Raw genomic sequence first — 25,370 nt, 5'->3', positions numbered from 1 at the left:
TTCCGTAATAGCCTTCAATGCGCGTAGCGATTCACGTTTGATGTCTTCAATTGACTCAAAACGGTCGTTTGAGTTTGAAGAAGTTACACGGAGCTAAATCCGACGAATACGATGGATGAGGAGCGATGTTGGTTGAATTTTTTACAAATAACTTCACACAAATAACGCGTAGCACCCAAATAGTACTTTTTTTGACAGTTTGGCTGGTCTGAAGAAATTTGGAGTACACCACACCTCGATAATAAAAAAAACTGTCAACATTACCTTGATTTGGACGTGGTTCGTGGTCAACGCGTTCTCGACCCTAATTGAACAACTTATGCCAATCAAAAACACTTGCTCGCGACATACAATTATCACCGAAGATCTTTTGCAACATTCTGAACGTTTCGGCACCAGAAATTTGATTCCGTGCACAAAATTTGATGGAACTTCTTTGTTGAATAATTTCTTCCATTGTAAATATCACGATTGCACTTTAATACTTCAGAAAGACGTATACTTAACACTAATGAATATTTTTACGTGACACTTGGTACAGATGTTAGCGACAATCATAATATTTATTTCGACGAATATAGTTTTCGCGCGAAATGTAATTCAAAAGTCGTACTACTTTTTACCCACGCTAGTATAATAAATTTTTCAGGAGTATTTCTAGGAAAAGCTTCTAGAGATGTGGTTGAAATCGATCTACGTAGAAAAACATGTTCAGTTTAGAATCTAACCTTGAGCATATTTTTCATCAAAAATAGTTCTAGTCAATCACAAAAGGCTAGTAATGATATCTTAAAAGGCTAGTGATGAAACAAGGTTATGTTTCAACATGCACAATGAAGATTTTTGGCATTAAAAATGTCTTACTCTTCGCTATACGGGGCCGGGTGTCAATTAAAAGTTTCAAAAATAGCCGCGTAACCTTTTTGTGTCATAATTTTGAACGTTAATAGCTCAGTCATTTGTTGATGGATTGATATAATTTAACAACCAATCGATTCGGAAACTTTTAACTTAAACATGTATAGCAACGTCGTTTCAGTATTTCAATAGCATACTATTGAAAAAATGGTTAGAATTGACCTATGTTTTCATCTACCAATCCCAGCTGTGGAAATTGACGTCATTTTCTTGTTCGGCATAGGAGGCTTTGCGTCATGCATAAAGAACACCGCATTGTTATGCGTAGTATGAAGAGAAATCTATAAATATATGCTGCAAATCATTTCTTGATTTCAGTTGATGCTTGACTGTGAATGAAACAAGTAGCTCGTCCAGTGAGGTGATGACTGGATTGTATATGCAATCGTTCGTTGGATTGTCGCTTTTGCTAACTCTTCACTGTACGAGGCTGGGTGTCAACTTAAAAAAATGCAAAACCGTAACCTTTTTCTTGTCATAATTTTGAACGCTTATAACTCAGTCATTTGTTGATGAATTTATATAATTTAACTACCAATCGATTCGAAATTATTTAACTTAAACTTATATGATAACGACATTAATTTATTTTAATTGCATACCATTGAAAAATTGGATTGAGTTGACCTATGTTTTCACGAGCCAATGACAGTCTCAGTGAATGATGTCAAACTCTCGTCCGATTTGCTCAGTATGAACTATAGCACAAAAGGGAATCTATAAATATATGCATGAATACATTTCTGCTTTAGTTCACCCATGGCTTATCTTGATTCTCCGGTAACTAGCAGGCCGACTTAGAATTACCGGCGATAGATTTTTCGAACCCAATTTGAAGCGCTTGTATCTCTGTGATTTATTGATAAATTTTCCTCATTTAACTTGGTTCGAAAAAGTTTAAAAATGTTTTAATTCGTCAACGGGTAGTTTGCATACTGAAATCTCCATTTACATACGAACAACACGGTGGCGCGCAAATAAATTCAGTATAAAGTTGTGTTACGATGATAATCATAGATAATTATTTTGCATTAAATGTGGCTAAACACAAAGACCTATCTCTCAGCATAATCCCTCAGACCCTATTATTAAACCAAACAATAATCGTGTAACCTAATTGAATAGTTAGAAATTGATTTATTCGTATAAAGCATAACATTTTGTTCGAATCTTGCTTCCAAGAATCTTATAGAAGAGATCCAGACTAAGTGTAGCAAAAATAATGCAATGCAAATCGTTATGCAGTATCGATTTGAACAAGTTGTTGTCCCACCAGGAATAAAACGCTTCAAAAGCTTCGGAACTTAGTACAAATGAGTTGCACAGACTCACATATACAGAATTATCAGATGCAATAAAGTACAGTATTAGAGATAAACTCAAGACAAGCTTTAAATAATTTAAATCCTTACTAAACTGGCGGTAGTTTCAGTTAAATTATCATTTACATCAAAACAACAAGTATCTTATCACTACATGCGTTGTAACAATGACAATGTTCGTTCATTTATTAATAAAATCAAGTTACAATATGAACAAAATTAAGGATTTTGGTTGCATATGCATTGGTTCCTTAATATGCAAAAGTGAAAATCAATCAAAGTAACAAAATATGTTCTGCGGACTGTGTCACATATTTTCTTCCTTGTATTGCTGCCATTCTATGTTCAGACACTTTCCGAAGATTATCGATGCTTTTTAACGAAGGATCAGTAAAATTACACTATTACAGAGTTTATTGGTTGACGGTTATTCAAATTTTTCACATCCACATTTTTCGATCAAAATATTTAAAGTCATCTCTAATCGCTGTTTATAAAATGATTAAGTTTGTACGTTCTCTGCCTTGAAAATTATTATGATATAAAATCGTTTCATTTGTCCAGATTTATAATTTGTGCTTGTTCGTATCCAAAATTGATCTTTTAAGTACCTTTGAAATCATCATAATTGACTTTCATTTAAAGGATATTTTCCAAAAATTTTCAAATGTAAAAATTTATTGAAGGCATCAAAATAGAGTAGAATCAATTGTTCTGATAGAATCAAATTGTAAGTAAGAGTAAGTTTGTAATTTGTGACTTTTAGTGCATCCATCATCATCTTTATTTTTGTATATATTATGGGTACCTAAGAATTATTTCATTTTTAATGTAATCGTGATCGGTCGTGTCTTGCATACAACCCTCTAATGTTTTTTGCACTAATTTTTCTCACATTATTAGGATCCCAATTCCGGTTCCGGAGTTATGGTGTAAAATGTGCAAAAAAAAAAAGAAAATATGTTTCTAACTTTTCTCATAGATGGCGCGACCGATTTTCACAAACTTAGCTTAAAATGAAAGGTCCTGCGGTCCTATACGTAATTCCCGAATTTCATGCGGATACGACTTCCGCATTCGGATATATAGGGTAAAGTGGGTTAAAAATTGTATATCATCACTGAAAATGGGGAAACACCTTAAAAAGTTTTTTAAATCGACCTCAAATCTTTTCAAATGGATAGTTTTTATCAGTAGTCGGTCAAACAAACCGATTTCGGTTATTCTTTTAGGAATCAAAGAAAATTATTTTAAAGAACACCACAGTATTATATATGATAGTATGATTAATATGAGAAAGGCATCATTACACCACTAGGTGGATTATTTTATCTGACTACATTTCGAATCATTCATCAGATATCCAACTAGCTACTAATTTTGTTCGATATGAATCACTGCAAGACAGGGTTTGAAAAAAAAACCTATTTTAATCCACCTAGTGGTGTAATGATGCCTTTCTCATATTACTCATTACATCATAAATATAACAGTGAAATTCGCAAAAACAACTGTTTATTGAATAGGAATAGGATAATTTGTCCGGATCTAATCTCACAAACTCTATAAATCCTGTTTAACCTGTAGTTCCGGAACCGAAAGTAGTATCCACAACAAATTAAGGAATTCCGTATGAAACTGTAAGACTTTTCTTTTGAACCTATAAATTTGTGAAAATCTATTCGGCCATCTCCAAGAAAAGTGAGTGAGATCCTTTTTGCAGTCTCTAATCACTATTTCCAATTCTCCCGAAACCGGATTCAGATGAACGGAATAGCCGAAGTTGGTTCGTTTGCTACCAACAAATATGACCTACAAATTGGAACAGTTTTGAACGTAGTTAAACTTATACTTACTATCTCATGCTCTATTTCGATTAAACCAATTAAACGAAATCTAACGAAATGAACCTGCGTTTCTGTTACTACTGCGTGCTAAACAGCATGAAACATGTATTAGGATTGTTATTATTATTATTGACATCACTACACAACGTGTACTAAATAGAACAAAGCACGCCTTGTTCGTTTTGTGTTTTCTTCTTCTTTCGGTGTTGTACATATTGTCACTCTATATAGCGATTTGAAAACTTTGACACTCATCGCCCTGTAATTGCGGAACCGGAAGTCGGGTCCGGATGAAATTTCACAGTAGGTTTAGAGACAGTATGAACTTTTTTTTTTTGGCATTAAAAATGCCTTACTCTTCACTATACGGGGCCGGGTGTCAATTAAAAGTTTCAAAAATAGTCGCGTAACCTTTTTGTGTCATAATTTTGAACGTTAATAACTCGGTCATTTGTTGATGGATTGTTATAATTTAACAACCAATCGATTCGGAAACTTTTAACTTAAACATGTATGACGACGTCGTTTCAGTATTTCAATAGCATACTATTGAAAAAATTGTTGGAATCGACCTATGTTTTCATCCACCAATCCCTGCTTCACAAAATGACGTCAACTTATTGTTCGGCATAGGAGGCTTTGCGTCATGCATAAAAAACACCACATCGTTCTGCGTAGTATGAAGAGAAATCTATAAATATAGGCTGCACAATATTTCTTTGCCTAGTTGATGTTTGACTGCGAATGAAACAAGTAGCTCGTCCAGTGAGCTGATGACTGGATTGTATATGCGTTCACTTGCTGGATTGTCGCTTTTGCATTATGTGTTGGTGAAACTTCCTGCTGTCTGCACAACACCGCTTCGTGTTCGCTTGAATATCTTATATCATCTAGCTATTGAAGAACCGAATCAGCATGGTTATCGGTTCTTTTGAAACATCCCATGTATTTAGCAAATTGTTGGTCGATTTTGCCATTAAAAATGCCTTACACTTCGCTTCCCGAGGCTGGGTGTCAAATTAAAACATGCAAAACTAATCGCGTAACATTTTTCTGCCATAAATTTGAACGCTCATACCTCAGTTATTTGTTGATGGATTTATATAATTCAACAACCAATCGATTCGGAAACGTTTAACTTAAACTTATGAGAAAACGTCATTTGAATATTTCAATTGCATTCCATTGAAAAATTTATTTGAATTGAGTATTTTATTTTGGTTCTCTGGTAACTATCAGGCTAATTTAGTATTATCGGCAATAGATCTAATTCGGATCTAATTTACAGCGCTTGTTCCTCGATGATTTGTTAATGGAATTTCCTCATTTAAATGATTCCAAAGCTTCAATATTGTAAGCTTAAAAATGTTTTAATTTGTCAACGGATCGGTTTGCATACTTAAATCTCCATTCCCATACGAACAAAGCGGTGGCGCGAAAATGGATTCAGTATAAAGTTGTGTTATTATGATAATCATAGAAACTTCTTCTTCATTATATGTGACTGAACAAGTTGTTGCCCACCAGGTATTAAACGCTTCAAAAGATTCAAAATTAAATTCTGAAACTTATCTAAAAGCGGCCTCCTCGGTTTGGTAGTATAAATGAGTTCCACAGGCTCACATATACAGTACAATTAGATACAATATCATATAGTATCAAAGATAAACTAAAGGTAAGTTTACTTGCGATTTTATATGTATCGTTTGAATAGCAACCCTCGTAGAATTTGGTTAACCACCAGTTTCAGTTCAATTATTATTTGCTTCAAAACACGCGTTGTAACTATGACAATGTTCATTCATGTGTTAATAACATCAAGTTACAATATGAACAAAATTTCTGAATTTTGTTGCGTATCCATTTCGTATATTCCTAATATGCCAAAGCGAAAATCAATGTAAGTAACTAAATATTTTATGCGGACTGTTTCACATTTTTCTTCCTCGTATTGTTGCCATATTATTTACCGACACTTTCCGAAGATTATCGACGATTTTGAAGAAGGATTAATAAAATTACACTATTACTGAGCTTACTGGTACAACATTTTTCGTTAAAATAAATAAAATCTTCTCTTGGATCGATTAACTGTTTATAATATTAATAAGTTTGTATGTTTCTCGAAGATTATTGTCATAAAATAAAACAGTTTCATTTGTTCAGGATTAAATCTTTAGGTTGTTTGTATCTAAAATTGAGCTTTCAAGTAACTTTGAATTCTAGTTAAAGGACGTTATTCAAAATCTTAACAATGTAAAAAATTGTGGAAAGGGATCAAAATTGAATATAATTAATTATCAAGAAAAAATCTAATTGTCAATTTTATCATTCGCCAACAATCTAAGCGCTTAACCTAGAGCAAGTTTGTAATTAGTCAATTGAAAAAGTTTTTAGTTTAGTGTATCATCATCTCTTTATTTTTGTATATATTATGAAGACCTTAGAAACGTTCCATTTTTAATGTTATTGTGCTCGGTCGTGTCTTGAATACAACCCTCTAATTTTTTGTTTCAATTATAGAGGTTTTAACACCTTAAGGTCATTCACCTCTTCGGACCAGAAAATCTTTCTGATCCTATGTGCGGGGTTGGGAATCGAACCCAGGTGGGCTGCGTGATAGGCATCGACTATCCCATCACGCTATACCCGTCCCCCCCAGTATGAACTTTAATTCAAATCAAGATTTGTGAAAATCGGTTCAAGCATCGCAGAGAAATCGAAGTGAATTTAGTTTTAGGAGTTTTTCTTCTCCACTTTCGGTGCTCTCGGAACAGGAAAAGAGGGGACCAAAAGTGCCGAATTAAGTTTTTATGCCCACAAACTAACAAGCTCTGCAAACTAGAAGAATTTATCAGACAGTTTTATGGGATTTGTACCTGTTTTTAACCATCGTTCGTGGAAAAATACTAATAAAATAGGTAATTTTCCACTTATCACGCTTTAGTTCCGGAACCGGAAGTCGGATCCAGATAAAATGTTCCATAAATTTTTAGAGTATTATAAGACCTTTCATTTGAATCTAAGTTTGCGAAAATCGGTTGAGTTGTTCCAGAGATAATTGAGTGTAAACTTTTTCTCAAATTTTCACATATTACCATATAACTCCGGTACCGGAAGTCACATTCAAACCAAATTCAATAGCAAACTATGGGACCATAATACCTTTTATTTGAATCTTAGTTTGTGAAAATCGGTTCTGCCATCTCTGAAAAAAGTGAGTGCATATTTTTTTCACTTTTTTGGTACATATCATCCTATATCTCCGGAACCGGAAGTCGGATCGGAATGAAATTCAATAGCAGGCTATGGGACTATGAGACCTTTCATTTGAATCTTTGTTTGTGAAAATCGGTTTGGCCATCTCTGAGAAAAGTGAGTGCATATTTTTGTTACATACACACACACATACACACACACACACACACACACACACACACGGACGGACACACACACACACAGACATTTGCTCAGTTCGTCGAGCTGAGTCGAATGGTATATGACATTCGGCCCTCCGGGCCTCGGTTAAAAAGTCGATTTTCACAGTGATTGCATAGCCTTTCTATATGAGAAAGGCAAAACGAGCCATTGAACTAAGTGTTGGATTCAATTAAACAATTTGAAAATCAATTTCTTAATATATTTCGAAAATTCTTTCTTTATTGTATTTGATTTTGTTATTTTAGAGAACGTCATTACACTCTCGATTCTTGTGTTTGACACAGGCCGGTCGAACGATCCGCTCCCCTATTTAAATATTTTATATCTTGTCATTTGAAACAATACTTGTACATTAACGTAACCTGAAGATAGCCTTGTGCCGAATTGTGGTTGCATGGCCAACTAAATTTTCCGTAAAGCGAATTGCCCGCAGTACATTTCCATCCCCGTTCGTCAGTATCCCCTACAGAGTCAGACAATAGGGTACTTAGTCCGATAACAGAAACAACAACAATAGTAGTGCCGATGGCAAACGCCACCGGTAGCATACAGGTACACAAGTTTAATATCATAAAGACACTATCAAGTCCGATTAACGTACCAGTCGACAAAGTGCAGTCGACCAGTGAGCAGTGGGAAACGTGACGCAAAACCGTCTCCACGATCAGTTGCAGAACGGCGATCAAAACGCGCGCGCAGATTTGGCCGAGATTCGTTAGCACGCCGGTGTTGTTTGGATTTGTTTTTTGGCAGCCACCCGGCGGCTAGTAGTGGTATCGGTAGCCCTACAGTTCATGAGCAATAGTAGTAGTACTGCACATGTCATTGCTTGGCTGCGGTTGTCATACCGTCGATGGGTTTCTTATTCTGAAATATCAATTCTTTGCCAGGAGCGTTGCGCGTGTTGTTGTCCGTAACAGTGAACCGACCGTCAGTTGATCGTAGGTCGCGGATGCGCTCGGATCGGTTTGCACTAAAGAATATCGGAATTCGGAGAACATTTCGTGGTGATATGGGATTCATTTGCTATCGGAAAATAACTGCAATACTGTTGAATAATTTGACAATTTCCGAATTCACAAGCTCTATTTGCCCAAAGTAAATCAAAGCTCAACAATAGAATCTATTTTCAAAACATTGTACTATTCTCACAGTGTCTCAAGGCGAATGTCAACGCTGTTTTGGTGGTGAATGTGTGTGGTGCCGTTCTATGCTGTATTAGGCTGTTTGTTACGCCTGCAAAGTCGGAGTGTTGCGAATCAGCTGTGCAAACCAAGTAGGGTACAAACAACTGCTGTTTGGCGTTATTTGGCGACGCTAAAATTCCGGTCCGCTCTATAAAACTCTTAACCGGTCTGGCGATATAGTGAACCGTTTTGACATTTAAGGTTGGGATACGAACATCGACATCTAGAGACGACCTCCTAGGTAAGATTTCTATTGATACGAACTATCTGATTCAAGTTTCAAGTTCAAGTTTATGGAAAAATATATCATCACAGCTGGAAACTGATAATGCTATGAAGTTTGAGCAAACATTATTTCTTGATTGTGGATATCAAAGTCCTATCTAAAAAATATATATGTCACATAAAATATATGCAATGTAGATCTGTTTTTAGGCCAACGACGATGTGATCCAGTTACTAAGGGCTGGTGTTCACTGGAATACGGATAGTATCAGCAAGAAGCCGTTTGCTTCCGGCGGCCAAAAATTGATCCACTTGACTTTTTTTCCAAGTCGTAAAAGACGAAAATTAAAGAAGTTTCTATTTTCTATTTTTAATGACCAGATCCTGTTAGGGTTTTACATCTGGATGTTATATTTCAAACAGTTTTTTCAAAAACTGTGCGCTCTTAATTTTTTGAACGTTTGCTAAAGTAATGTGTGTAAATTTGATATCAAGCGTTTCTACCGTTTGCCTAGAATATTCATTTTATTTCAAATGCATTGGTGAATGTTGTTTTGAGTGCGACTGCTGTGCAGTTGTTTGAAGTCGTTTATGTACACATCGTATTGTATGTTTTCGTGTAAATGTTTATCATGTAACTATATCAAAACGCACGGTTTATTAATTTTTAGTTAGTTTGACGTAAAGTTGCCACAACTAAGATCATTTTTGTATTAAGTGAGTGTAAACATATATTGAAGAATTCAAATGAATGAGAAACTCACTGTTACCACTCAGTCATTGCAAAACTGAAATCCTGTTTTAATCCACCTAGTGGTGTAATGATGCCTTTCTCATATCTCTCACATTCTCATATATAAATGTGAGGTATTCTTCAAAATAATTTTCTGTGATTCTTAAAAAACAAAAATGTTTGTCCATAAACTAATATAACCTACAGAGTGAAACAGTACTCAGGTCGGTTAGGCTGAGGAAACAAAAAAGGGTACTTTCGAAACCGGAATCTGGGAACCTGTATAATCGATGTAGTTTCGAGAAAAATGACTGGGATCCATTATTGAGTCTATGGCTACAATCTTCGGTCATTCATTAAAAACCCAAGAGCAAGGAAAGCCAAATTAATGTTTGGCCGTCTACTGACAATGACTGCCGATTGGAATAGTTTTGAGGCAAATTTAGAAATTATTTCACTTTTTATTTCCGTTGCTTCCGGAATCAGAAACCGAGAGCCAGCATAGCCAGAATCTGGTTGTTTGGTTGTCTATTGACAATGGCTACCAATTGGAATAGTTTCGAGGCAAGTTAAGAATTGTTTTACGTGTTTTGTTTCGCCGCTTCAAGTGACAGTATTTTTAAACACACTTCACCCTATAATTCCGGAACCGGAAGTCGGATCCGGATGAAATTCGGAAGTTTTGTAAGACCTTTCATTTGGATATAAGTTTTTTTTGTTTCGATTATAGAGGTTTTAACCTTGAGGTCATTCACCTCTTCGGGCCAGAAAAAGCTTCTGACCCTATGTGCGGGGTTGGGAATCGAACCCAGGTGGGCTGCGTGAAAGGCATCGACTTACCCATCACGCTATACCCGTCCCCCTGATATAAGTTTCTTGAAATCGGTCACGCCATCTCTGAGAAAAGTGAAGAAGTAATTTGAAATAAGACGTATTTTACTAATCACACTGTAACTCCGGAACCAGAAGTCGAATCAAAATAACATTCAGGAACTTTGTATAGGACGATTGTATCTTTCATTTGGGTCTAATTTTGAATGAATCGGTTCAGCCGTCTTTGAGAAAAGCAAGTGCACTTATTTTCATTATTTTTGCACATATCACTCTGTAATTTCGGAATCGGACGTCGGATTCGAATAAAATTCAGGAACTTTGTGTGGAGTTACAAAACCTTTCATTTAAATATAAGATCATGAAAATCGGTTCAACCATCTCCGAGCAAAATAAGTGCAAAAAAATGTTACATACATACGTACACACACATAGAGACATACAGACATTTTGCGTTTTCCACGAACTGAGTCGAATGAAATATGACACTTGCTAAAGATTAAAATTTACGAGCGTTCAAAAGTCGGTTTTCACAGTGATTGCATAACCTTTTTATATGAGAAGGGAAAAATGCTGTTTTATTTGGTGAAGAGTTAATTTATCTATCCAAGAAACAAAATTAAGGATTATAATTAAATAAATGAGTCATAGCACTGCCTTGAGCCGGTAGTCCGGAGGTCAAAATATGACAGAATAAAACTTCAAAATATTCTCGGTAGCCGGTTACCCAGAACAATAGCATGACAGCATTTCTTCGTACTATACGTTTTTCAATTGGAAGCATGTGTTATTTTTTTGCATCGGTGCATCAACGTGGACTCCAAAATTCGTGTTTTATAGTGTATATCTAATTTATCTATTCTTGAATGAAATACATTTTTTTAATCTGTATTCTCCAACCTACTCAGAATAAAAGATAATTGAAAAATACTGGTGTTATTCCCAAACAAGTTGCTAAAGATTAAATTTTACGAGCGTAATTGCTTTTAATCAATAACGGAGTAGCAATACGTAGGCGGTCTCTAATGCTACTACCAATGCTAATGCTTATCAATATTTCAACCTAGTTATTGACATCTCCGCATAAGTTGTAATAGAATGTTTACTTTCAACTATAGGTGCTTCCTTTCCAAAAGTGTCAGATTTCAATCTTTGCTTCTGTCAGAACTTGAAAATTGAACAATGTTTTGGTTTGAAGAATTATCATACTTTACTACCTCAAAAGTATATTATGGCATACCAAAAGCTTAGCACGTATGGAGAAATAATGGGAAATTTTCAATAAGCTACTCAAAATGTTGCTTGCCCTTTCTTCAAATCGTTGTTGCTCGGAAACTATTGATTTTATAAAAATAGTGTTCAGAACGAAGTTGTTGCAAATCAATCGGATCCTTACACTAAAAAATTGTTTCAATCCAGTTAGTAGTGTAAAAATGCTGTTCTCAAATAACTAATATACAAATGATTATTATAAAGGGATTCTTCAAAAAACTTTTCTTTGAATTTTGAATGAAAACAGGAAAGTTTGTTTGAGCATACACTAGCATAATATTTTCAATTTTTAAACAGTTTTAAGAAGAGTTTATAGAATGCTTCACTTTTTTTGCGTTTCCGCATGACTGTTTAAGATTTTGAACACACTTCAACCTGTTGTTCCGGAGCCGGAAGACGGATACTAACAAAAGTCAATAGCTGTTTATGAGACCGTAAAACCTTTCGTATGAGTCTAAGTTTGTGAAAATTGACTCAATCGTCTCAGAGACAGTGATAAGAGTACCGTTATTCAGTTGTTGACCACTATCTCTGATTCATATGGAACTGAAATCGCTTTTTTTGCTAGAAACTAGCATTAATTTTAAATTAGAACAATTTTGAGTCAAATTAGGGATAATATTTTGTTTCTTGCATTATCACTCTAAATGACGGGTTGCAATTCCATTCACCCTTCATTCTGTATTCTCAAACCCATTCATGAAACCATAATAATTTTAGTTTGAGTCTGAGTTTGTGAGAATTAGGTTTGAGCGAACGAACTCTTTTTCCTGAACCGGGAACGAAGATCCTGTATACCCATGATCAATGCATTTGATCATCAACTAACCAAACCCGTTCTTATGAAGAATTATACAACTAGTTGAAAGTATTTGTTTCGATATTTTTGTGTCGTGTATAAAACATGCTCTTAATAATGTAATTTTTATACTTATCAGCCTGTAGCGTCGGAATCCTTCTTCTTTATTTTATTCGCATATTTTATTTCATTACATCGGAATCGTAGATCGGATCCGGATGAAATTCAATAGCAGGTTATAATATTATTGGGCCTTTCATTTGAATCTTAGTTGAAGATAATCGTTTTTTCGTATATTTTACGCCGTTACTCCCGATCCGGAAATTCGATCAGACTGAAATTCTATAGGCTATGCAACCAAGAGACCTTCCTTTTTAGTATAAGTGTAAGTTAATGGAAATCGGCTTAACCATCTCTGAGAAAATCGAGTGAATATTTTTGTTACATACACACAATCATACACACTCATACATAAACACATCCAGACATACGTAAACACACATGGACAAACACACAGAAATTCTGCGTACTCGACAAACTGTGTCAAATGGTATAAGACACTCAGCCCTTTGATCCTTGGTTCAAAAGTCGACTTTCAAAGTGATTGGACAGCCTTTCTATATGATAATGGCAAAAAGTTGAAAGTTTTTACAATAATTTTTGTAATATTTCTATTTTAAACTTATTATTCAATCAAATATTTGATATCAGTATGATTTGTACTCTATCCAAATTGAAAATGTTAAATCTTAAACAATTTACACGCATCTGCCATACTTCAATTTCATGACTAAGCTGGAAAATAAATTGTTATTTTGAACCTCGAACCTGCGTTTTTATGCAATCCATGCATACGGATTTACAAGTTCCGCGACCCTGAACTATGGTAGACACAGTTCTACAAATCAAAATTACGTGCACACGATTTTTGCTAATCACTCTGTAATCCTAAAACTCTTTTCCGTGATTCGTTGAAATAAAATTCTCATATCTCGTTGTAGTGCATCATTTTGCCGAAGTTTGGCATAATAATTCACTGACTTTATCAGTAACTAACAAATATATCAAAGTCATAAAATGCGTTTGCCGAGATTTTGAGTGAGTCTGCTAACTTTTACCGGAATTCGACAAGATACTTGTAATCTAATGTCACTCGTCGATTTTGCATAGCTCCACGTCGCCATTTCTCGTGGAACTCGCAAAGGTACAAACTGTGTGAGGGAAAATATTCTGGTATTTCGCGAAATTATATGCGAAGAAGATTCAACGACCTATCGAAAAAGTGAAATTTGAAAATAATCATTTAGTTTTCATACATACTCGTGCTATTTTGCGATGGTTTTATTTTTTTTCATATTTCATATTATAGGATTCTCAAAACACTCTCTTTCTTCAGTCCGAGCTTTTGTGTTCATTATTTCATAAATTAAAACCTTCTCTACGCTCAGTTAATGATGACTCGGAAATTCGAAATTTAGTTATGAACATTTTTGCCAAGCTTTCAGTAAAACTTTTGCTTATAATTTCCGCAATAATTGACAGCTACCAAATTTAGGATTACCTAGATTCTTCGTTTTTACAAATTTTGCCGAGACGACTATCGAGCACTCAGTGATGCAAATGTTTGCAATTATTTCTCCGAAATTCAGTAACAAAATTTTAGTGTTTAAAATTATTCAATAAAAATTAAGGAGACTTTTTTTTTACTAACACATGTAAAAGCATTCAACATTCCACAATACTATTTGCAGATGCCGAGTTATAACGATTTGGCGAAAGTGCATGCAAAAAAACATCCGTCCTGATTGATAACCAGGTTTCAAGTCGAATTTGTCTTTCCGCCAAACAAGAAACGTGCGTAAATTTTCATTCGAATCGAAGTATCCAAAGTCAGATGACTTGCTATTCATATCTGGAATTGCTCAAGGTGCTCCTTTTAGTCACGATTCAATTTTGGTTAGAATCGATTTTTGCATGATTAAATCTAGTGGAGTCAAGTTGAGGAGTGCTATATATTATAATATTAAAATCAATTTTTTAACGATTACGCTGAGATTACACACTTCTTGTGATTTTACATTATATTAGATGCACATAAATGGAGTGTCGAAGTTCAAGCAAATTCACGTGGAAGAACATTCAATGTTGTGTCTTAAATTCCAAGACATGAAATTCATTGAAATACAAAAAAAAGATATACTGATTACGACCGCCGCGCGAATAGAACTGAGAATCATTGGATCACAAAGTACGTCTATTGATCGACTGAGCCACAGAAGTACACGTCTACTTGGCTGGTATTTATTTGTTTATTTATTTATGTGGTAAAAGGTGCATTAAAATGCATACAATCACACCTAATACAAGGACGCAAGTTATAGTCGAAACCTCTAAAATTCAAGCTAATCTAACATTAAGTCATTACAAATGAGATTTTCCGTCATTTGACAAATTAGGTCTTTTTGAATTACATCGTATGAGGGATTAAGTCACCTGTCAAATTCAAACTTTGTTGGTGTGTATTGTAAAAATTCATCTTCGTATAAAATGGTAAAAGTATGTTCGAAGCTTTCAAATAATCACCTACTTATTTTTACACATTAATCGATGAAAATTTAACCAACTATGACTTTTGAAGAACGAAATTCTAGCAAGAAAAACTTTTAATTCACCTGGTGGTGTCAATACGACTTTCGGCTGGTTGCCGGTTCAATGCATAGAATCCTGTCATACAAGCCAGTTGACATATATTCGAGTTCCGACCAGGAAGGATTCTTAGTTTCAATAGAATCGTACAACTATCCATCTAAGAGGAAGGGGAGCAAAAAAGTTACACAACTGAGAAAAACTTTTGACTGCAAATGTGTGATATGAACTTTACTGTTTTGTGACCATTAAGCTTCAATAATTCATTAGTTCTAGTACAATTTATCAGCCCTTATAATTTATTGGCTCTGGTATTACTCATCACAAACTTAAATTATGCAGTTTAATCAATAACGAAGACTAAAACGCTACTCAGTGAGCCCGAGACATACCTATGGGATGTTGCAAACTTGTTTAGTTTTAGTGTGGCATTGACATAGAATTCATTATATTCACTGAAGCAATCTACCGACAGAATTACTGTAATAAATATAATCTTCAACAAGCTATAACCCGAGCCCCCAACTTGTAGGCGACTACCCTGGCGATATTCTAAAGTTTAATTGCTGTAGCTGGACTTTTTATCACTTCATCAATCAATCAATTTAAATTGAATATAAACTGAAGCAATTATGTAAATTTTACTTACTCAATACAAATTTTTTTCCGATTGTTAATTTATCACATGAGTTGAAAAATGTGAAATAGTTTGAATTAGAACATTGTTAGAATTACAATGAATTGCCAGAACTGTGTCAAATATTAGAATTTTTCCCCACAACAAACAAATTCATTTGTATTCGCGAAAGATCGCCATATGAGCTGTGTAGAAAAACAACTTCGTCGCAATTCGGAAGGTTTGTTCAACTTGCCAAAAAGTACCGAAGCACTAGTATTCCTAGCCGAAACGATCAGGTAAGATCCAACTGACAGACCGAACGGCAGTTTCACTCGATGAGAAGGATTGCTGTTCCATTTGCTGGGGTTGGTAATTATAAGATAGTGACATTTATTGTTTTGAGCGAGAATGCCAGTGGCAGCGGGAATGGGGGAAAGTATAAATTACACACCCATCATAAAGCTCGCTACTGAAATTTTAAATGCGAATGTCTTGTTGAGGTAGTGCGGTCTGATGGCGGACGGGTTCAGTGCGAATCGCGTGTTATCTCGCGGCATCCGAAGGTAGCTTTCGGTTGATACCAGTTTAGCTAAGTGCAGTCGTGACGTCGTAGTTACTGTTGTGTTTATGGTGCTCACTAGCATTGACATGCTTTCAGACACCTCTATTTAACATACATCCAAAATTAGGATCAGTACGATGCCGCAAGTATTCTGGTTGAAACAAGATGAGACTCAGAATTATACTTTTTAGTCACCATTTAGTTCTACTATTTCATTGTCATGTCACTGTACTTCCATTAAGTATAACAAATGGTACAATACAGGCACGTATTTCAGTGTATCAAAGTTGTGTACGATGAGATCAGGTCTTTTAGCTTGAGCTCGATTAGGATAATTGCCAATTCGTTAGCTTTCTTAGTCTATTATCCAGTGTGCTGAAAATTTTCGCAATGAATTTATTATGTAACAGATCGGCTGAAAAGTTCGTATCGTTTCTATGAGAGGGCGCCACTAGAATTAAATCCATACCATTTTCAGTTAGTACCAACCTTCAAAAGATACGTGTATAAATTTGACAGCTGTCTGATTATTAGTTTGTGAGATATTGCATTTTGAGTGAAGCTACTTTTGTTATTGTGAAAAAAATGGAAAAAAAGGAATTTCGTGTGTTGATGAAACACTACTTTTTGATGAAAAAAGTGCCGCCAATACCAAAAAATGGCTTGATGAGTGTTATCCAGACTCTGCACCGGGCGAAGCAACAATTCGTAAGTGGTTTGTTAAATTTCGTACTGGTCATATGAGCACCGAAGACGATGAACGCAGTGGACGTCCAAAAGAGGCTGTTACCGATGAAAACGTGAAAAAATCCACAAAATGATTTTCAATTATCGTAAAGCGAAGTTGATCGAGATAGCTGACACCCTAAAGATATCAAACGAACGTGTTGGACCTATTATTCACGAATATTTGGATATGAGAAAGCTTTGTGCAAAATGGGTGCCGCGTGAGCTCACAATCGATCAAAAACAACAACGAATTGATGATTTTGAGCAGTGTTTGGAGCTGTTATATCGAAATAAAACCGATTTTTTTGTCGATATATAACAATGGACGAAACATGGCTCCATCACTTCACTCCGGAGTCCAATCGACAGTCAGCTGAGTGGACTGCACGCGATGAACCGAACCCAAAGCGTGGAAAGACTCAACAATCGGCCGGTAAGGTTATGGCGTCTGTTCTTTGGGATTCGCATGGAAACCTTGAAAAGGGAAGAACCATCAACAGTGACTATTATATAGCGTTATTAGAGCGTTTGAAGGACGAAATTTCAAAAAACGGCCTCATATGAAGAAGAAAACAAGTTTTGTTTCATCAAGACAATGCACCGTGTCACAAGTCGATGAAAACTATGCTGAAATTGAACGAATTGGGCTTCGAATTGCTCCCTCATCCACCGTATTCTCCAGATTTGGCCCCCAGTGACTTTTTCCTGTTCTCAGATCTCAAGAGAATGCTCGCTGGTAAAAAATTTAGAAGCAATGAAGAGGTAATCGCTGAAACTGAGGCCTATTTTGAGGCAAATGACAAATCGTACTACAAAAATGGTATCGAAAAGTTGGAAGGTCGCTATAATCGCTGTATCGCCTCTGATGGCAATTATGTTGAATAATAAAAACGAATTTTGGCAAAAAAATGTGTGTTTCTATTAAGCGATACGAACTTTTCAGCCGAACTGTTACTAGCCATTTTTTACTGTTTCGTCACTAATGACAGAAAATAGTAAACTGATACACTGATGAAGGTTGCAAAAAGCTTATCGAAATATTGGTATCTGATTCTTGTTACTAATTCGTGTCATTAAGACGCAATAGTAAAAACATTTTCACTGCAGAAGAACTATATGCAACATATTTATTTGGAGAATTACTAGTGTCTTGCTAATAGTAATGGCACAGATTCTATAAAATTTCAGAACCTCTTCAAACTGTAGTTTTAGAGACAGGCAATACCGCTACTCTCTCACAAACTTTGCAAACTCTATTCAATTTGATGAACGCCGCCGTAAAGACACCTACTCTGTAATCTTCAAATCAGCTCAGCAATTCCTCGTTAGTCTTCGATGTCTAATGCACCTCATCGTCCAATTGAGTGAAATACCTCTTAAACACAGACGAATCTATTGTTTTATTTGCCCTATAGTAACCCGTAAGCGTAAACCGATTAAATCTAGTTCGAGCTCTAAATTAGTATCAACAGCACTACTGATTTGCAGCGGAATGAGTACTTCCAACGATCCGGCTCGGTTCTCGATCGTTTGCTGTCATTTACTGTTCGGTGAAATTGTCTTCGTTTTTCTAGAAATGAACCAGGTGAGGAAATGTACGACGCTAGCACCTGTAGTTATTGGGAAATGTCAAGTCTATCGAGTCATATGTGAAATTTGAAATCGGTTCTAGTAAGAATCGATGTCGCATGTCGCTTATGACGGAAAGCGTGCAATATTATTCTGCTTCGAATGTTTCGCCAGGTATTGGTATCTCAACTCATGGACAGCTGAATCTTGGATAAGTTTTTTTTTCTGCGATCCACCTAGGCGTGAAACGTTTCATATCGAATTTGAATTCGCGTAATACTATTTATGGTTTAAGTCTAATAACCGAAATATTATTTAATTCGGTACTTATTCAAATAGGAAAACCACGTCGAAACGGTAAACATCTTTGAGTGCATTGATTTTATAGAACGAGTCAAACTGTTCTGCTCGATAAATTGTCTTTTGGTTAGCCTAGATTAATCTGCACACTATATAAAGATTTATAATTACCTGTATGATGAATGTCAGCTTAGCACGTAATCGAATTAGGTGAGCTCATACTACTAGATATTCAAGCGGCGTTAAATGCTGTCGGAAGCAACGTGCATCTACAGGAAATCACTGGCGATAGCTTTAGCGTTGTTGACATTGTTTTATTGCGTTCATCCATGGTAGCAATATAGTGCATCCAGTTATGGCGCATGGGCATACGAATTCACGGTCATATTGTGACACCATGAATGACGAGACTTTTCGCGGCTAATTTAACATTAATTCGTTTTTTTTATTTAGTTAAAAAGAAATCGTTTTATAAAGTTTTTTATTGTATGTCGACCAATTAAGCTAATAATATCACATACCTATTGTAAATTGTGTTTAAATAGAAGTTTATCTGCATTTGGACACTCTTTTCACAATACTATCACTTCGTTCAACCAACATTTTTTATTTTCATATTTTTTCTTAATTTTTAGAACACATTCTTTCTTATCTATCTTTCGTTTTTGCAAAATTATGCTTCTTATTTTGAGATTTGTGTCCTACGAAACTATAATTTGCATAAATCATATTCACTCGTTTCTTCTGTAGAAGCCAAATATAGAAGAAGTTTTTGGTTGTTCTTGCTCGTTCTGCAATAGTATTTAACAATTACCTTTTAGCTTACGTTCAGTACCGGCGAATTCAGTTTTAATAAATCTTCGTCGGAATATACTGGGTCGCGCACGAATACTACTATCGCTTGAAGGTAAATTAACAAATATCTTCCTCCTGTGACACTGGAGTGGAGTGCGCCGTAGTAGATGCGATCTTTTGAAACAATAAGTGTTGGATCTATCCCCCCCACTGGTACTGGTCATATTTCTAAGCATCACATAGTGGGAAAAAATCTATAAAAACCCGCAAAGAATTCTATAACTCATGAACTAATTGAGGTAGGTCAACAAACTAAACCGTTTCTTATGTAAAAATGTCCAAGAAATTCAATGGAATAATTTGCAATGGCCGCGCGAATCGCAATCCTGCTCGTTTTACCACAAATGTACAGCAGTTTTGGGGTTTCCTATAACATTCGCTCTGTAATTTGAAAAAAAGTCGAGTGCGGTATTCTGGAAAAGCCTACTTTCATGTAAAAAAGTCTGGAGAATCGATTAGAAGAACCCACGCTGGCCGCACGAAACGTTTTGGTGGCTATTTTACCCCAATTCATCCATTTCATGAGATTCTTACTGTTAATCGTCCTTAAATCTTGGTAAAACATATTGGAAGTTTGCTAAATCCAGCTTATCTTATGTAAAAAAGTCTGTAGAACCGATTAGAAGTGAAATGGCGTAAAATAGTCACCAGAACGTTTCGTGCGGCCAGTTAGGTTCTTCCATTTAATTTTCCAGACTATTTTACATAATATAAGATAGTTTTCGTGTGCTTTCAACGTGGTTCGCTTAAGATTTAAGGGTGATTTAGATTAAAATTTCACATACTGGAGGAATTGGGGTAAAGTAGCCGCAAAACGCTCCGTGCGGTCAGTATAAGTTCTGGCATTCGATTCTACAGACTTTTTCACATAAGATAAGCTAGATTTAGTAAACTTCCAATAAGTTTTACCGAGATTTAAGGACGATTTACAATAAGATATCATGAAATGGAGGAAATGGGGTAAAATAGTCATATTTCATGCGGCCAGTGTACACTCTTCCATTCGATTCTCCAGACATTTTTACATAAAATCAAGCTATTTTAGTAGACCGCACTCGATTTATTTTGAAGTTACAGAACAAATACTACAGTAAACCCTAAAACTGCTGGGCATTTGAGGTAAAACGAGCAGAATGGCGATTCGTGCGGCCATTAAAAACCATTTCATTGAATTTCTTGGATTTTTTTTTACATAAGAAGCACTCTTGTTTGTTGCCTTTTTCCATGGTTCCCGATTTCTTCGCGGGTTTCCTGGTTTTTTTCTCACTGTGCATCATTGCAGGATTCTGGCCATAGCTCTAGCTGGACATTGCAAATTCATCCATCACATGGCTACTATTCGTGCTAAGTATTATTTTTGTGATTTGTGTAAGTGCGACTGCGTACTTTATATCATTTGATATGTGTCCGTCACGCATTGACGCAACTACGCATCCGGGTTTTTGGTTCTCTATAAATAATTGAATCTGTATATGGTGAGCTAAAATTGAAGGATATTCTATCGTTTCTCACCAGATATGGTAAGAAGCAATAGTCAGAGAAGTTCATCGTTCCTCCTGGAGTTAATGAATCCTTTCTATTTCTACCTTGAAAGGTTTCAGCAGATTGTTTGGCAACCCTTATGGGGTGCCGAATTTACTTCTGTTCATACATACTGCGAATCATTCTGCATTCTTACAGAAAAGCAGAATGGTTTCGCTTTTGTAAAATCTCTTAATCCTCTCGAGGGTTGGACGTTTTATTGAATGTGTGTTTTGGCACGTGCAGATCGTTCAGCATCCTTTCATGAATGCAGAACGATTTATTTCTTTTTGTTTTATGGTGTTTTTCTACTTCACCCACTTCAAATTACCCTTCTATGTTCCTTTTATCAGGAAAATGATGAGAAGCTACGGTAAGGCACACATTTCCAAATAACTAATAACGTGCCACGTGCCGATTCTGATAGGACAGTGTGTTTCTAGTACATCTGGTTGATTTTACTGAAAACAAGTACGACCCTTTGGTTGTTTGTATTGTAAGATAGCTTTTTTAGTGCTTTAACAAGTTTATTTTACGTTAATGGCCAACTTTCGAAGGTTCATTGCTCAAAATTTTACTAAAAAAAAAAAAATAACTGTCAATTGGCTAAGTAGTTAATTCTTCAATCGTGTGAACGGGTGTTTCGAGAAATCACACTACAAAATTTTTCAAGCTTCGAAGGAATGGCTAGGCGTGAGTAAATTCAAAAAACTAATTGAAATTTGTTGAATAGATAAAAAATCGACAGTTTTCAAAATGTTGTCAGTGTTTGGTATAAGCGGTATAAATGGTCTTTATTAGACGTTTTCGTGCTCGACAGTATGAACTTTGTAAATTTTAGCAATAAATCTGATCTTTTATAAATCGAGATGCATTATCTTTTTTGGCCTAGCTTTGGTAAAACTGCGAGGTCCTTAGAACTTTTGACGTAGGAGTACACAATTACTGTCACAATCTCTTCTTAGTTTTTTTTTTTAATTTAAGCAGCAGTTTTTCTGTGTCCCATAAAAACTTATCTGTATCCAGGCAAAGTATTTTTTTTCTATAGTAATTGTTTGAAAATTTTGAATGCCCTGAAAAGGACCGTATAACTCTATTGGTATTGATGATGAAATGTGCTGTTCACGATCATCTAGCACTCCCTCGACTGCGAAGAAACTGTAGAATTTCGATGCTAGGCAAACGCATGAGAAGGCAAACGGTGTTCAGAAAAAAAAGCTACAAATGATTTCGTTGCTGGTATTCAAAACAACAATTTCATGCATTACCAAGCTGCACAGAGTACAAGTCGGGTTGAGATTAATTCTTGTTTTGTGCTGGAGCTTTTCTTAAATGCAAACACACACATTGAAAATCATTGCCTTTTGTGTGACCCCGTGGAACCGAGTTGAATGGTGATCAAAAGAAGGTTTACCATTAATTCTGTATTTTGCAAAAATTCAAATGATGCAAGCGAGAAGCAAACTATTTTCATGGGGCACATCCTCTAAATTACAACTTATAATAAAATGATCCATAACGATACTGATCATAAAATCATCTCTAACAACGCTGTGCTACTGAGCGAATGTTAGTTATTTTCATCTTACCTTCAAAGTCCTTCACCCATTCTCGCTAGGAATATCCTGTCTATACCCATGCCCGTCTCGAACAACGTTGAACTATTCACTGCACGAAAGAGAGAAGGGTGAAAATGAATAAGCAATAATCATAGAGAAAGCGAATCTACTAATACTTTCTTCGCTGCTGGTATACATCGTGCATGTTCGTTTTAATATATTCGTTTGTCATTCGTTCATTTACTTTACTCTTTGAATTGGTTCGAATAGCGTCACTTCGATGATCGTTGGATACCATTCTCCGCGAAGCATTCTTCATTTAATAAATTAATTTTAGGTATCTCCTGAGGTAGCAGTAATGGGGGAGTGCTGGAATATGGTTCATCACACACACATAAGACTATGGTACTAATGCAGAGGGAAACATCCTAATTTTCTTGTTTCTAAGACAGCACGAACGATCAACGCGGCGATGATCGCTGCATGAATATTCGTTCCACATTCGCGTTAAGGCATTCGGGAGTATGTTCAATGCAAATAACAACTGCAAGGAATAGATCTTTATGCGAGCAACCCGAATACATATACGGAAAAGTCCGAATATCAGAGCGATTATCGAACAAAGACGAAGGGTAGCGAACGATGATCATTATCGTTATTTTTTCATTTTTGATACTCGAGCAACATTGATCTCACTCTAACTAATGGTTTTCGTATATGAGATTACAACTGTAGCTGAGATGAATGAGGGTACCGTAATTCCAAGAAAAGAACATTTTAACAGAAAGTACAGAGCACAATTACTGAAACTTTGGACAGCAGGCAGTCGAGGGTGCTGGAATTCACTCATATATAATAATGTTAAGCCTTATTTGTTCAATAAAAAATATAGTATTCACAATACACTAACCAATTGAATCGTTAATTGAACATCCTCGTTTACCGTGATATGAAAATACATTAAAACTCACTTTCGAAACAATGTTCATTGAAATTCAATCTTCGGCGAAACGATAAAATCGATGAAACACTATCATTTAAATCATATCAAGTAAAATTGAGCCATGGAGATGCTAGAAATGATTTCTGTCTGACATACCCTCTACCAGAGTAGAAATTTGTCAGTCATGTCAAATGATTTTGACGGACTGACTTAAACGATAGTCAACTTTAATCTTTACTGTGAAAGTGACTGTCAAACGAGATACTCGATAGTTCTATGACCAAGTAGAAGTATGCTCAGTCAGACAGGTGACTTCGTTTGTTTTCTCTCTCATTCTTCTATTCCCTGTTGAAATGAAAAAAAATAAATGAGAGCACTAACATAAACATAAATTGATAAAGTTCATTATTCTTTGCAAACAGTCATCTTACTTTACGTTTATTGGAGTGAATGAATGTATTTCAATTATGCTATTATGCTGTCCAATTACTATTTAGTCACATCGTAATCAAGCAGTGACAGGAGAAATGAAGATAATGTCAATTGCTTCTGCAATCAATGAGCGTCCTGACGAGTGGAATATTTAGGTGAATTTTAAATTTGACACACAGGCTCTCAGACACTCAATATTTGTGGTGATTTGTAGAGCCTGGTTGGCAGCTGTCCAGTAGCACAAGCAATCCTATCTTTATCGTACAATGTTGCTAGTTGACAGATATCAGCTCTGCCCTCTACTGTCTGAATTGCGCGGTTTCCGCATGATTTACACTCTTATAGAGAAGCAAACAATTACTGCGGAAAATTATTCTAGACTTCCAATCTATCTCGCGGGTCTACCGTTTATGCGGTTAGCTCATAAAATTCTGATTTCCTATCAGTTTTCCGGCACATGGAAAATAATATACGTTTCCCACGCACTTGATGCGCCGTTAGAATTCAGTAATCAATTCAGTTCGTAATTCACATTTCTCTGCATTGATAAAGCTCCCCGGAATGCCCTTCACAAGAAATTGATTCTAACAATTGCGTAACGGTGCTTCGAAGTAACATAGTTGGACTGTTAAGTTTATTATTGGATAATGATTGAAATGATGTTCACTGATTTTTTTCGGAAAACTTGAATACACTTGCTACACTCTGCGAATTGGCAGAAATTGGCAGTGTTCATAAGAATTCTATAGATTTGCGGATAAATTTGCCAACGTGACATCACTACCTTCGAAAGAACCAGGAATGATGTCATTTACTTTGTACTGTTGCATTGATTATTTTGATTTCTATCTTCCACATATTATCGAATCTTTTTGAATACGCCCTGCAAGCTTCACATTACAGCGATCGATGATCGTTCCAAAGGACGTTCATGGAATGATTATTGTCGATTTCAATTTGAGCGCGGGCGGTTCATGCTCATTTTATTTTAACCCTTTGATGTCACTGTGAGATACTGCGCTGTGGTATTCGGACTTTGTGCTAGAGATCTCTCATTAGG

General features: G+C 35.7%; 1 protein-coding gene across 1 annotated transcript in view; it reads left to right on the top strand.

Moving 5' to 3' along the window:
* Window positions 1–8,119: 8,119 nt before the first annotated feature.
* LOC131429632 (proton-coupled amino acid transporter-like protein CG1139) overlaps window positions 8,120–25,370 on the top strand; it is a 40,741-nt gene continuing 23,490 nt past the window's right edge. Inside the window, exon 1 of the mRNA XM_058593883.1 lies at window positions 8,120–8,956. The gene's annotated coding sequence lies outside the window, so the exon portion shown is untranslated. The remainder of the gene's footprint in view (window positions 8,957–25,370) is intronic.

The sequence above is a fragment of the Malaya genurostris genome, chromosome 2 (assembly GCF_030247185.1).
Source record: "Malaya genurostris strain Urasoe2022 chromosome 2, Malgen_1.1, whole genome shotgun sequence".
Lineage (NCBI taxonomy): Eukaryota > Metazoa > Arthropoda > Insecta > Diptera > Culicidae > Malaya > Malaya genurostris.
The sequence above is the reverse complement of the archived record's forward strand: the minus strand, read 5'-3'. Positions and strand labels throughout refer to the sequence as shown.